This window comes from Euprymna scolopes, chromosome 28 (genome assembly GCF_053919585.1).
Source record: "Euprymna scolopes isolate OS-2025 chromosome 28, ASM5391958v1, whole genome shotgun sequence".
Lineage (NCBI taxonomy): Eukaryota > Metazoa > Mollusca > Cephalopoda > Sepiida > Sepiolidae > Euprymna > Euprymna scolopes.
In genome coordinates this window covers 31,985,303-31,998,784 of record NC_136509.1, presented here as the reverse complement: position 1 = coordinate 31,998,784, position 13,482 = coordinate 31,985,303, and the positions used below count along the sequence as shown (strand labels likewise).

At 33.2% G+C, this 13,482-nt stretch overlaps 1 long non-coding RNA gene across 1 annotated transcript in view; it reads right to left on the bottom strand.

Annotated features, from left to right (window-relative positions):
- Positions 1–10,557, bottom strand: part of LOC145249557 (uncharacterized) — a 425,864-nt gene extending 415,307 nt beyond the window's left edge. The window contains exon 1 of the long non-coding RNA XR_013863549.1: positions 9,732–10,557. This is a non-coding gene — a long non-coding RNA (uncharacterized LOC145249557). The remainder of the gene's footprint in view (positions 1–9,731) is intronic.
- Positions 10,558–13,482: the final 2,925 nt, after the last annotated feature.

Below are 13,482 nucleotides of genomic sequence, written 5' to 3'. Positions count from 1 at the left end.
TTCAGGATATATATACATACTAGCAAAAGTACCCGTCGTTGACTGGGTTCGAAAACAGCCTACAGAAAATGGACTCTGATTTATTACAGTATGATAGGTTATGAAAAGGAAACGGTTGTAAAGAGATAGCTTCGAAATTGGGGGTATCAAACCAAAGCAAAATATGATGAAAGTAAAAATAAAATAGATAAACCCCATAATTTATTATACCATACCTGTTCACACTGAAACACTTATCACAATATTTTGTGGATCTATATTAAAAAACCTTGCTAAACTTTGTGACATATTTCCATTCTATGGAGGTCAGGCGCGAACGAACACCACATAATTTTATTATACCATATTTCTTCAAACTGAAACATAATTATCAAAGTCTACTTACGCAGATAGATATGAAAAGTCTTTATTAAAGTTTGTGCCTATTTCCATTCTATGGAGGCCAGGCGCGAACGCAGACCCCACAATTTTATTATACCATCCCTATTTAAGTGAAAACATACTTATCAAAGTATTATTATGTACATCTATATCAAAATCACTTGTAAACGTTTTGTTTTTTTTAAATTTTAAAATTTTTTATTTCCATACTTTGCGGACCAGGCGCGAACGTAGACCCGACAATTTTAATGAACCACCGTTCTGGCAGATCAAACATACCCATTCCTGTGTCTCGATAAATCTTCTATCATTATATGTAATCAGTTTTTTTAAAATAGTGAACCATATAGGAGCCTATTCGTGACAAGACACACACACACAAACACACACACACACACATTCAGCTTTATATTATAGATATACGCATATATATATATATATATATATATATATATATATAAGCGGAATCAGAACAATAAACTTAATACATAAAAAGGGCTCAATATCTTTTTACAGAACAACAAACGGGTCAAGATCAAAGTGTAGCATCTGTTCTTCAGATGCTGCATTTCAATTTCTTGTTCTCTGTCAGTGGAGGAGAAATCCTTCACGACTGAGACAATTTTTATTTTTGTTCTTTTTCTCCACGTTAAATAACGACCCTGGTGTCTAACTCTGCCCCGTGGGGAGGCATTGTAAATAGGAACAACAACAACAACAACAATATTAATAATAATAATAAAAATAATACTAACTTGTTAAAAGGTCATATCTTATCGAATATATACACACATGCGTATATGTCTGCATATACACATACGTATATACACACGTACGTATATAATACAAACGTATACATATACATGCATATATATGAATATATATGAACATGTAAATGCATATATATATATGTGTATATATATATATATATACGTATGTCTGTATGTATGCAACTATATCAGCATAAATACATGCATCTACATACGCACATATATATGTATGTACATATGCATATATGTATATTTATGTATATATACATATATATGTATATGTCTACATATATAAATATATGCACACATGCATATAAATATACACATATATACATATATACACGTACCTATGCATATATACGAGATGGCTATGTACACACATGTAAATATACACACACATATAATATATACAAATATACAACGCATTCATACACACACCATACATACACTATATATATATATATATATATATATATATATATATATATACTAGAAGTGAGACCCGACGTTGCCCTGAATTAAATGAAGATCAACGAATGATCACCGTCCCATATTTTCTTATAAGCGAAATCGATAAAATCGATCATTTTTCGATTAAATCTATTAATTGCTTGTTTTAGCTGGGGAACCCCCGCGGTGCACCGGGGGGAGCTTCACATGTCTCTCCGCAGTAACTTATTTCACAATACATTGTAGTTTACATTGCACTGTAGAGAACCTATTCTTGATTTCATAAAATCATTTTTACATAATAGCTTGAATCAAAGTTTTAATGCAAAAGTCAAGTATCATTATTTAGTTGTGCTCTTAACACAAGCATTCATTTCGGACGCGCCCTGTCATGATAAAAAACAACTTTTTGTTGATTTTAAATGCCGAACCTTACTGCTTGTGCGGCAATAAAACTTCTCAAAACCACTTGTGATGTTTTGCTGTATAAAGCGTTAATTTAAGTAAAAATTGTCTGTTCCTTCTTCCATCGGATTTTTTCGATTATCGATACTAATCGAAGACATTCCGATACCAAACCTACCTAAGAACACTGTTAGGCACATATAGTATATTTCTGTAAAATTTCAACAAAATCTACCCAGCCGTTTAGGAGTACATTGGGAACGAGCTCACACACACAGACAAAGTTTCTTATATATATATATATATATATATGAAATAAAATGGAGGTGGAAGGACCTGGATACTCAACGTTTCGCCCGATTTATGCGGGCTTCTTCAAGAGGGATGGTCAATGACCATCCCTCTTGAAGAAGCCCGCATAAATCGGGCGAAACGTTGAGTATCCAGGTCCTTCCACCTCCATTTTATTTCATATCGTCGGATTTAATCCAGCTCAACAATCATATATATATATATATATATATATATATATATATATATATATAGTAAGTTATAAAATATATATGGCGATTAAGCTACACTGAATATTACGCTGAAGAGTCCTAGAGTGGGTGAAACGCGGAATATTCAGTGTAGCTTAATCGCCATATATATTTTATAACTTACTAACTAGCTCTACCTACGTATTGAGCACTTTTGAAGTAAATACTTAAAGTTTACGCATAAATTTATACTTTCGTATATTAATTTTATGTGAGTAAATGAAGTAGTTATATATATATATATATATATATATATATAATGGTAATTAGTAAAAGCCTGAAGAGAGTGCTCAGTACTATTGTAGAGCAAATATGTATATATTCATTACCGTTTTATCTGCTTAGTTATACGTAATAATTATTTCTGTAAAGTCTGATGAAGTTATCGGATCATTGATACGATTCGGTAATCGAAACATGTGTAAGCAGATAAAACGGTAATGAATATATATATATATATATATATATATATATATATATATATATATATATATATATATATATAGTGTATTCGTATATATATAATAATGTTTATATATGTGTGTGTGTGTGTGTGTGTGTGTGTGTGCGTGTGCGTGTGCGCTGTAAGATATCATCGATGTTAAATATGGATCGCTCTGTACTCCTACATCTCGCTCCGAAAACTATATTATCTTTTTTTCCTTTAATTTTTAGTGTTCAAGTTATGAATAAAATAAAATCATCATCGATGTTTATGGAATTTCGGTCCGAACTCAGACCGCACATTATTATTGTAACATCTCATCGCTAATACAAAAGCTTAACACAACCATTGTATTCATCTCTAACATTTACATAAGAAAATGCCGCAATTGATCTTGAGATACTGCTTCAAATTTAACTAGCCTAGGTGCCCGGCGTTGATCGGGTGTTTGGAGGTGTGTGTTGGAAAAAACAAAAAACAAAATGGTAATAGGCAGGCAGGCTGGAACCCGTACCGCGAAGTAGGAAAAGAACGTGAAACAAAAAAATGTGACATGTTTGCTGTTGTGTCCATCGCCAAACCGGAAGTGACGTAGGTTTTAATTAAAGCTATAGAATCGAAAAGTGGGGATGAGTTTCGAAAATATCGGCGAAAAAAAAACAAAACCTTCCTATCGAAAAGTGCGCAGTTGAGGGTGAAGGAATTAATGTTTTTAGCCAATTTTCCGATATTTCTCGTCCGAAGGGTGGAGCTTTATAATGATACCGATCTCGTGAAAATCCGTCGCCTCTGTCGAAACTTTTAGGCAGACATACATACATACATTTAAACAAGCAGGTGAGATTTATATTATAGACTAGCGAGGGGTACCCGGCGTTGTTTGGAGGTGTGTGTGTGAAAACTCCGAGGGGGGGGGGGGGTTAAAATAAAAAAAATGTTTTGGTAGTTAAGTATGAGGATCGAACCCGAACCCTTGAGGCAAAGTTGTAAATTAAAGTGTGGAAAAAAAAAGTGTGACGTTAACCATTACCCCCACCGCGAGATGCTAACAGAAACACGTTTGAATTTATTTAATTACTTAAATTAGCAGGTGCACGTTTTAATGACTTAATGAGGTCAACTTTTGACTGCGGGGTAGCATTTCATTTAGTGCGGGAATGCTTCCCCCCCCCCCAAGACGTTGGGGTTAGGGGAAAACATTATAGGAAAAGGCCTAACCTACATGCGGCGAGCGAAAACTGTTGAATATTTATCTTCCCGAAGTCGAGCAAATTAAATAGACAGGCGAGCTCCGTTGTTAACTGTGAGATATTACGATTTACATGTGATATAAAAGTTTTTAAAAATTGTGAACCGACTGACCGCTTCTCTGAAAAAGCCTTTCTTGGACATACACAAAAAGCGAACATACATTTTCGCTTTTATATATATATAGATTGCTTACCCCGATAGATAGACAGAGACATGCCGTTTATCTATTATAGATGTTAATTTGTTTGTGATATAATCAGGTTTATTCCCGATTTTCATAAACGACCTCCCTGATAACATTGTGTCTGAGATGGGTATATTTGCTGATGACACTACGTTCTACAATAGTAAAAAAGAAATAAGCAAGAAACAAACGTGCACATATCTAAAGCGAAGGTAGAAACCTTAGAAAACGATTTCAAGTCTGTAGTGGAATGTGGTCGTAAATCGATGGTAACATTTGATAATATTAAGACCAAACTTCTTTCCTTTAACAATTATAAGAAACCATCTCAATCACCAATAGTTATGACTAATAGGACCCTACTTAAGAGCTTATCGTTCAAACTGCTCGGCTTAACACTCATACCTAATATGAACTGGAACAAATACAGTGAGGGTATTGCCAAGACTGCTGCAAAAAAGATGGATTCTCTCTAATATGCTAGACAATTACTCGCAACTGAGAATATCCTATATTTTTACAAAGGTACTATTCGCCCATGCATGTAATATTGGTGGCATATCTGGGATCGTGCATCTACTACTAGTCTCTTCATTTTAGACAGGATTTAATAAAGTCTCCAATCAAACCGGTTTCGCACTATCAGCCAAGCGCCAACCCCTGTCCCATCGCCGCTATATTGTATACCTGTGTCTCTTTACAAGTACTTTAATGGAATGTGCTGTCATGAACTCAAATCACTTGTGCCCCCCTCGATGTACATACTTCCGCTAACCTGACAAAAAAGCAAAATCCCACCTCTTCACTGTACAGGTCTCTATATGCTGGAAAGCCTTCTACTGTAATGGTTTATTCCCTAGACTTCGGAATTCTCTCCCTGTTTCCCGCTTCTCTGACTGTAGTAACATGTAGAAGTTTAAATGTAATGTGAACAAACATCTCGTTTTATCTTCTAACATAGTTCCCAGTAGCCACGATCACAAGTAGTTGCACCTTACGTTCAAATGGTAGTATGTCTTGTTTGGAGGTGAACAAGAGTTTTAAAAAAATACCGATTTTAATTCACGTACGTATGTATTGACGTTTAGAAGTTAGTTGCATGGCGTTTCTCCGACCCCGTGTGTTTTGAAGCATTACCATAGCAGGCTGATGCATATATGCATTGATCACCAAAGTTAAGCAAAGTTGAGCCTAAAATGGGTGACCATTTGGAAATACAGGATGTTGTATGTGCTTTCTGCTTATCTCGGCATTGTTTCCAGTCGTCCTGGATTCCACTTTGCCATTGTAATCTAGCTGTGCCGAATCAGAAGAAGAATGGTTAGAGATTGTGCAACACTTGCTTCCCAAATTCAGCGTGTGTCTTCCATCATTGTACATGATTGTCAGATGCTTCGTCGTGCTGACGGACGAATATAGACTTGTATGAGTGTATGTACAATACAATCTCAAACCGAAAAATACACGCTCGTTAAAAAGAAGCAACGTTTTTAATCGTTTGTGATGTATTTAACATTTTTTTGTTTGATTTTGATTTTTGTTGAAATTAAAACGATGCGTATTTTTATATGCTTTGCAAATATCATGGCCATTAAAGGCGAACAGCGCTGATATTAATAACAGCTTTTAAATTGAAAACTGTTAAAATTTTATTTATTTGTTTATTCGAATCAGTGTTCTTATTTACTCTGCCTCCCCACAAGGTAGAGTTGGACACCAAGGTCGTTTTTTTTTTAGTGTCGAGAAAAGCAACAAAAATAAAAAAAATGTCTCCGTCGTGAAGGATTTATCCTCCACTAAACGAGAACAAAAAAGTGAAGTGTAGTATCAGAGCATATACTACACTTTAATCTTGGCCAAGAAGCCGATATTATTGTTGTTGAATCAGTGTTGTTATCCAGCCTGAAAATGTATTGAATTTTGTTTGTATCGTGGCGTAATTTGCCCAGAATCAACGCATACAGTAAACTTCAGCTTCGATCACATGAAGTATGTATAAATTCGTTTTGACTATCACGATCACCCTCTGCATAAAACCGACAGTCGTATTAAAAAAAAAAAAATCGAAGCTATTTCTTATGTTCATCACATCCAGCTTCCCATCGACCATTAAATAGAGCAACAGTTAGTGGATGCTTAGTAAGTGCAGTAAAAAAAAACGTGAAAAATAATGCTCGCGAGAAAAATCATAAGATTTGCATATTATTCTTAAAGTAACAAGTGACCAAACGTACATCCAAACATTAAAACTGGGTTTGATGTTCGCTCAGTGATAGGTAGTGCCTTGACAACAGCATATTCTTTTCATTGTTTTGACTCTTGAGTATATATCCGTAAATATCTTTATTTGTTTATATAGACGGATATGGTTCTCGGTTGATTGACTGTGTCTTTCTGTGTCGGGTATATGCCCGAGAGTCAAAAGACGGAAAAGAATATTTTTTTTTTGTTAAAGTCCTAGTGATAACTTCCTGTTTGAATTACGTTTACGGAACCTGAAGACTTAGATTAGCTCTGTCACATTATATATATATATATATATATATATATATATATATATATGACATATACACACACATACATACGTATGCATATATATACATAGATATGCATATATATTTTATATACATATGCATGTATGCATGCATATGCATATATATATATACATATATATATATATATATATTTGCTTTCTGAATTATTTTTACTGCGTAACTTGAATTATATAAGCTCTATTATATATACAAATACATAGGTGAACGTGTATGTATATATAGATATGCACACATATGTATATGTATCTTTATGCATATCTGCATGTATACATACACACACGCATATATATATATATATATATATATATATATATATATATATATATATATATATATATAAAACACTGATCTCTATAAAGTAACGTTTAAATAAATACGTTTTCATTGGTTTTTGAATTGTTGTTTTTCTATTCTTATCTTGAACATTTAAAATAATTTATATATATATATATATATATATATATATATATATATATTTATATATATATATATATATATAGGTGTGTGTCCGTGTCCGCGTGCGTGTGTGAATGTATATATATATATATATATATATATATATATATATATATATATATACATATATATTTGTACGTAAGTATGTGTGTGTATATGAATGTATATATATATATATTTAAATGTATATATATATTACATATATATGCAATATATATATATATATATATATATATATATGCAATATATATATATATATATATATATATATATATATATATATAGTATGAAAATATACTTATGGTAAGTTAGCTGCACAGAAACGCTTGTAAATCATTTCCCGGAGAAATGGTTAAGCTATGGGCATAGTCTTTTGCCAAGTAAGCTTCATTAAAACGTTTGTGCTTCATTCCAAGAGGAAATCATTTGATAATTATCCTGATGCTTTTCCTCGAAAATGAATCCCCAGCGTTTCTGTGTAGCTTTCTTGCCATAAATGTATTTTGCTTATTACGGCGACGCCCTTCTCACCTCCTAAGAAATGTTGTCGTTAATACTGGAAAAAAATATATGCGCAAAATATTATGTATTATCTTATAATTGAGAAAGGGAGAGGAAGAAGAAAAGAGAGATGGAAGAAGTATGACATATTTTATTGTGTTCAACGGAAAATCCGATGTTTATACACACGCAGACATACACACATATACACACACATAAATGCATTAAATATCTTGTTCCTTTTAGATATATTTTAAACATTGTACTATAACGATTTTAATGCACATTATTTAGCTATCGCTCGGCTCTGTTATTTTCATACTGAGCACTTAGTAGTATCACACGACAAACAATTACCTCGTTTTTTATATTCGGTATACTATCCTTTTTTTATATATATAAAACCATAAACCGGTATTTCTGGTGAAATACAATGCAATTCTATAGACGTATCATTGGAGAATTGTTATATACCACACACATATATATACATGCATACATATACATACATATACATATACACACACACACACACACACACACACATATATATATATATTTATATATATATATACGTGCGTGTGTGCATGTTTGTTTGTAAGGATTTATTACCATTTGATTGACTATATATATATATATATATATATATATATATATATATATATATATATATATATATATATATATATATATATAGAGAGAGAGAGAGAGAGAGAGAGAGAGGGTGTAGAGTTTACCATACAAATTAAATCTCTAATGAAACGCACACGTTTTCTGTGTAGCTTACAGCTATAAGTATATTTTAGTATATTTTATACGACTACTTATATCTACACATGCACTGAGCACGGTTGAAATAAATACTACATCAATACACACACACACAAACACACACACATATATATATAATTTATATGCGTACATATACGGAAACAATTCTCTCCATGTATCTGTTTCTGTCTTCCCCCTCCCTCCCTTAATATATATATATATATACACAATATATATATATATATATATGTTATTCACTACATAAAATATATTATGTGTATGTGTATTATTTTATGATATATGTAGGCATTACTCCAATAATTACTTCAACTGCACCTAGTACATGCGTAGAGATACGTTGTAGTTTAAAAATTACACCCAAATATACTCATGCTACGTAAGCTGCACAAAAACGCGTGTTCAATTCTCCAATGAAGTCGTCAACCTACGTGACACACACACACACACACACACACACACACACACACACACACGCACACACACACGCGCACACGCACACACACACACGCACGCACGCACGCACGCACACACACACACACACACACATATATATATATATATATATATATATATATATATATATATATATATATATATATATAATTATGCTACTTTCATATGCGGACGCATCAAATATTATAAAGTAAAGGTAATCTATTTAGCTATATATTGTCAAAATGCAATAGGCTTTCAAACTTAGTAATATGAAACTGTATTTTTAGCGAGTGTTTCATTCCTGTAGGAAATCATCAGGCTAAATGCATAAAGACTGTGCATCTCCTCTTAAACCTGATGATTTTTATGCGGCAATGAAACATAAACGCTTCCTCATTTGCCATAGATTTAGTTCCTCACTAATCTACATAGCAGTTAATATTGTTGATATGTGGCAACCATTTTAACAAACATGCAAATAAAATGAAATAAAATATAAATCACCAAAATAAATAAATAAATAAAACCTACTTGATTAAAAAAAAAAAAAGAATCAAGACTTACCGATGTTGCCCGGTGCTCGGAGTAAAGCGGAAGCCGATCGGCGAAGTATATTCTTTAAGCGAAGACGTCCCCGTAAATTGCGCTCACCACATTGACGTTGCGAATTTAAACAAAAAAAAGAAAACAAAGAAAATGATTCCAATGAACTAAATAAACGTTTTAAATCAAAAACAAAAACAAAAAAAGAAACAAAGTCTCCGCCGATTGCGGCCGTATATCGTACCCTGACCGATATATGAACATTTTTCTTTTTTGTATTGTTGTTGTTTTGAATTATTGTTTTTGTTTTTTTTTTTGTTTATTTTTTTTTAGCTCAGACCGACGTCGTTTTTGTGAATCAGGAAGGTAGAGCTTATAAAAAAAGGAGAGCAAGGCGGACCGAGATTAAAAAAAAAAGGAGAGCAAGGCTTTGAGAGAGAAAAAGAGGGATAGAAGGAGAGCCGACGTTAGATGATGATACAATTGGTGGGTGTTGTATATGGTGCTCTGCTTTTTAGTAAGAGCAGCGGTGATAAGTACTTAGTAGTAGTAGTAGTAGTAGTAGTAGTAGTAGTATCACGGATACTACTAATAACACTGCTACTGGATATTGTCTTCTTTACAAGCCGGCGATGCTGTTGCTGGCGATGCCATTGAGCGTAGTGTTTGCATCGTCAGGATATTCCAGTAAACATTGCAGCGCCGTCGAGAAGGTGATCTTAGAGCACACACATACACACGGCACCGCCACACACGACAGGAAACGAGGCAGTCAATTGAAAGTGAAAGTACAGTATAGTATCGTATGGCCTAGAACTGCATGAAGGGCATTGTTATTTATTTATTTATTTGTGAGGGAAGAAGAAGAGGAAGAAAGAGGGAGAAAGAGGAAGTAGTAAAGGAAGGCGACGAAAAATAAGAAGCGTTATGGCATAGATATAATCATACCGACCGCTGTTGTACTAAGAGGGTTGATCAAAGAGAGTGATATTCTCATCAGACTACTGGCCTGTTTAAAAGTACATGGCTGCGTAAGATATATATATATATATATATATATATATATATATATATATATATATATATATATATATAGAGAGAGAGAGAGAGAGAGAGAGAGAGAGAGACTTCGTGGCTTAGTGGGGGATGCCCTTTTCTCTTCCCTGCAACCTCTTTCGCGCAGAAGAGACGTTGCGAGCCTGTCTTTCTTTTATCGTTATTTCCATCGCAAGTGCTCGTCTGAGCTCCAATCTCTGGCCCCCCTGGCTAATCTTTCACGAAAAACACCCGTTTAGCTGAAACCACTGCCAATAATTTTCCCCATTCTTTATCAGTGCCTAAATCAAAACGTAGATTCCATGAACAAAACTTCTTTCTTAGAAGTGCACAGCTGTGGAACTCTCTTCCGTTTGCCTGTTTCCGACCTGACAACAACTTGGATGTCTTCAAGTCCAACATAAACACATTCCTGATAAACCGCCCCCTTAAGTAAGACACTTTATCAAATCTCCAATACTAACCATTACTACGATACTATCCCATTGATTCCTGTACACGAAGTAACCCATATCCCCGAGTGGCTTCCGACCCTTGATAAGTAGCGACCACCATATAATATATATATATATATATATATATATATATATATATATATATATATATATATATAGGAGAGGCGTTCCAAAAGTAATGCATGGATCAGAGAGGATAGCAAATTGCATTCATATGATGACTGAACTTATGCATTCATGACCTGCAAGCTTCATATCTCTGTTGCAGATATTGACGATGTGTGACTCCGAGAACGCACCTCTGTCCTAAACGTGCATCAGAAGCGGAGATGCGTCTTTGAATTCTTGGAAAAAGGACATTGAAAATGGCTGTGACTATGTAGAAATATACATCCTGGAGCACATTTCGATGGTACTACTCTCCTCTTTGCAGCTTTACAACTTTTAAAATAGGAGGTGTTACCGTTTGAACTACCTTCTTATATATATGTATATATATATATATATATATATATATATATATATATATATATATATATATATATATATATGTTGTTTGTTTTGGTTTTAGCAATATGTTTTCAATGAATTCAATTATTTACGAAAGCGCATTTTTACCTAAATGCGAGCTGATAATAATTTTCCCTTTAACCAATTTGGTACTCCCACATGGGAAGCGGTATATATATATTATTTTAAAATGTAATTATCCACTGACACGTGTTTCGTCGTCTACGACTCATGAGAGTGGCTGAATATAGCGACATTCGAAATCGGGACCCCACGGTAATGAGCCGTAAAGATATATATATTTTGTGTACAGAAAGTTGTTAGATGAGACAAGTCATCGGTACCGTCGGTTTCAAGCCCGATAATTAGGGCCGTCTAAGATATCCTTATCAAGCTCTCTTCAGCCAATATTCGTCTATTATTATATTAATATAATATATATATCATTATATATATATATTATATATATATTTTTTTATATATTATAATTATAAAGATATATATATAAAGATATATATATAAATATATATATATAACGATATATATATATAAATATATATATATGTATATATATATATATATATATATATAAAGATATATATATATATATATATATATATATATAAAGATATATATATATATATATATATATATATATATAAAGTAAAAGATGGTCACACACTTTTTGAAGACACTTATTTTTAAAGTAAAATTTAAATGAGAAATTTTTGAAAACTTTTTGCATGAAGTGTCGAATACGATGACGAAATCGTTTTTGTTTATTGATTTTGTTTTTTTGTAAGCCCTATATTTCTCTAATATATATCATAGCCTCATCAGGGTCGAAAGTCCGGTTCGTAAATTTCTTTTTCTTTTTCTTCATTTTGGTGCTATGGCGAAGAGACGAGAAGTTCACCGGACCAACACGTAAATTTTCGTCTCTTCGCCATAACACCAAAATGAAGAAAAAGAAAAAGAATAAGAAATTCACGAACCGGACTTTCGACCCTGATGAGGTTATGTATATATGTATATATAATTGTACAAAATAAAGAGTAGGTTCTCTACAAGGCAATGTAGAGTACAATGTGTTTTGGACTAAGTTACTCCGGGGAGGTATTTGAAGCTTCCTTCTCTTGTACCTCGATGGGTCCGCAACCAGAGCAGGCAATTAATCGATTTGATTGAAAATGGGCAATGTATCCGATTTCGATGACAATGAAACTATGGGAGTGTTAAACATTTGTTTATTATCATTCAATATCGGATAACGTCAGGTCTTTCTGCTAGTATATATACCTCTGATGTCGTATGCTTAGCACCGAAATGCGAATTAATTTCTTTAGTTGTTTAGGTCGTTTTAATATTTGTATTACTTGTATTTATAAAGCTCTACTTTGTAATGAGCACTTCTTTAAATAATATTGATTTTGAGTTCATTTTATGAAATTATTTTTTGTGCACTAGTGTTTCCAATTCTGGAATCATCAGCGCAGGAAGTTACGATTGTCATCGGTCATGGGTGCCGAACTCTGCAACGGAGCCATCACTCTCTCCATTAGCAAGGAACAAAACGCAGGGCCAATGTCAACCACAACGATATTCGAGTAAAATTAAACGAAGATGGTCTACAGTGATTGAACAACTAAAATGTCGCGATCTCGTACACACACACACACACACACACACACACACACACACACACACACACAAATATATATATATATATATATATATATATATATAGTAAG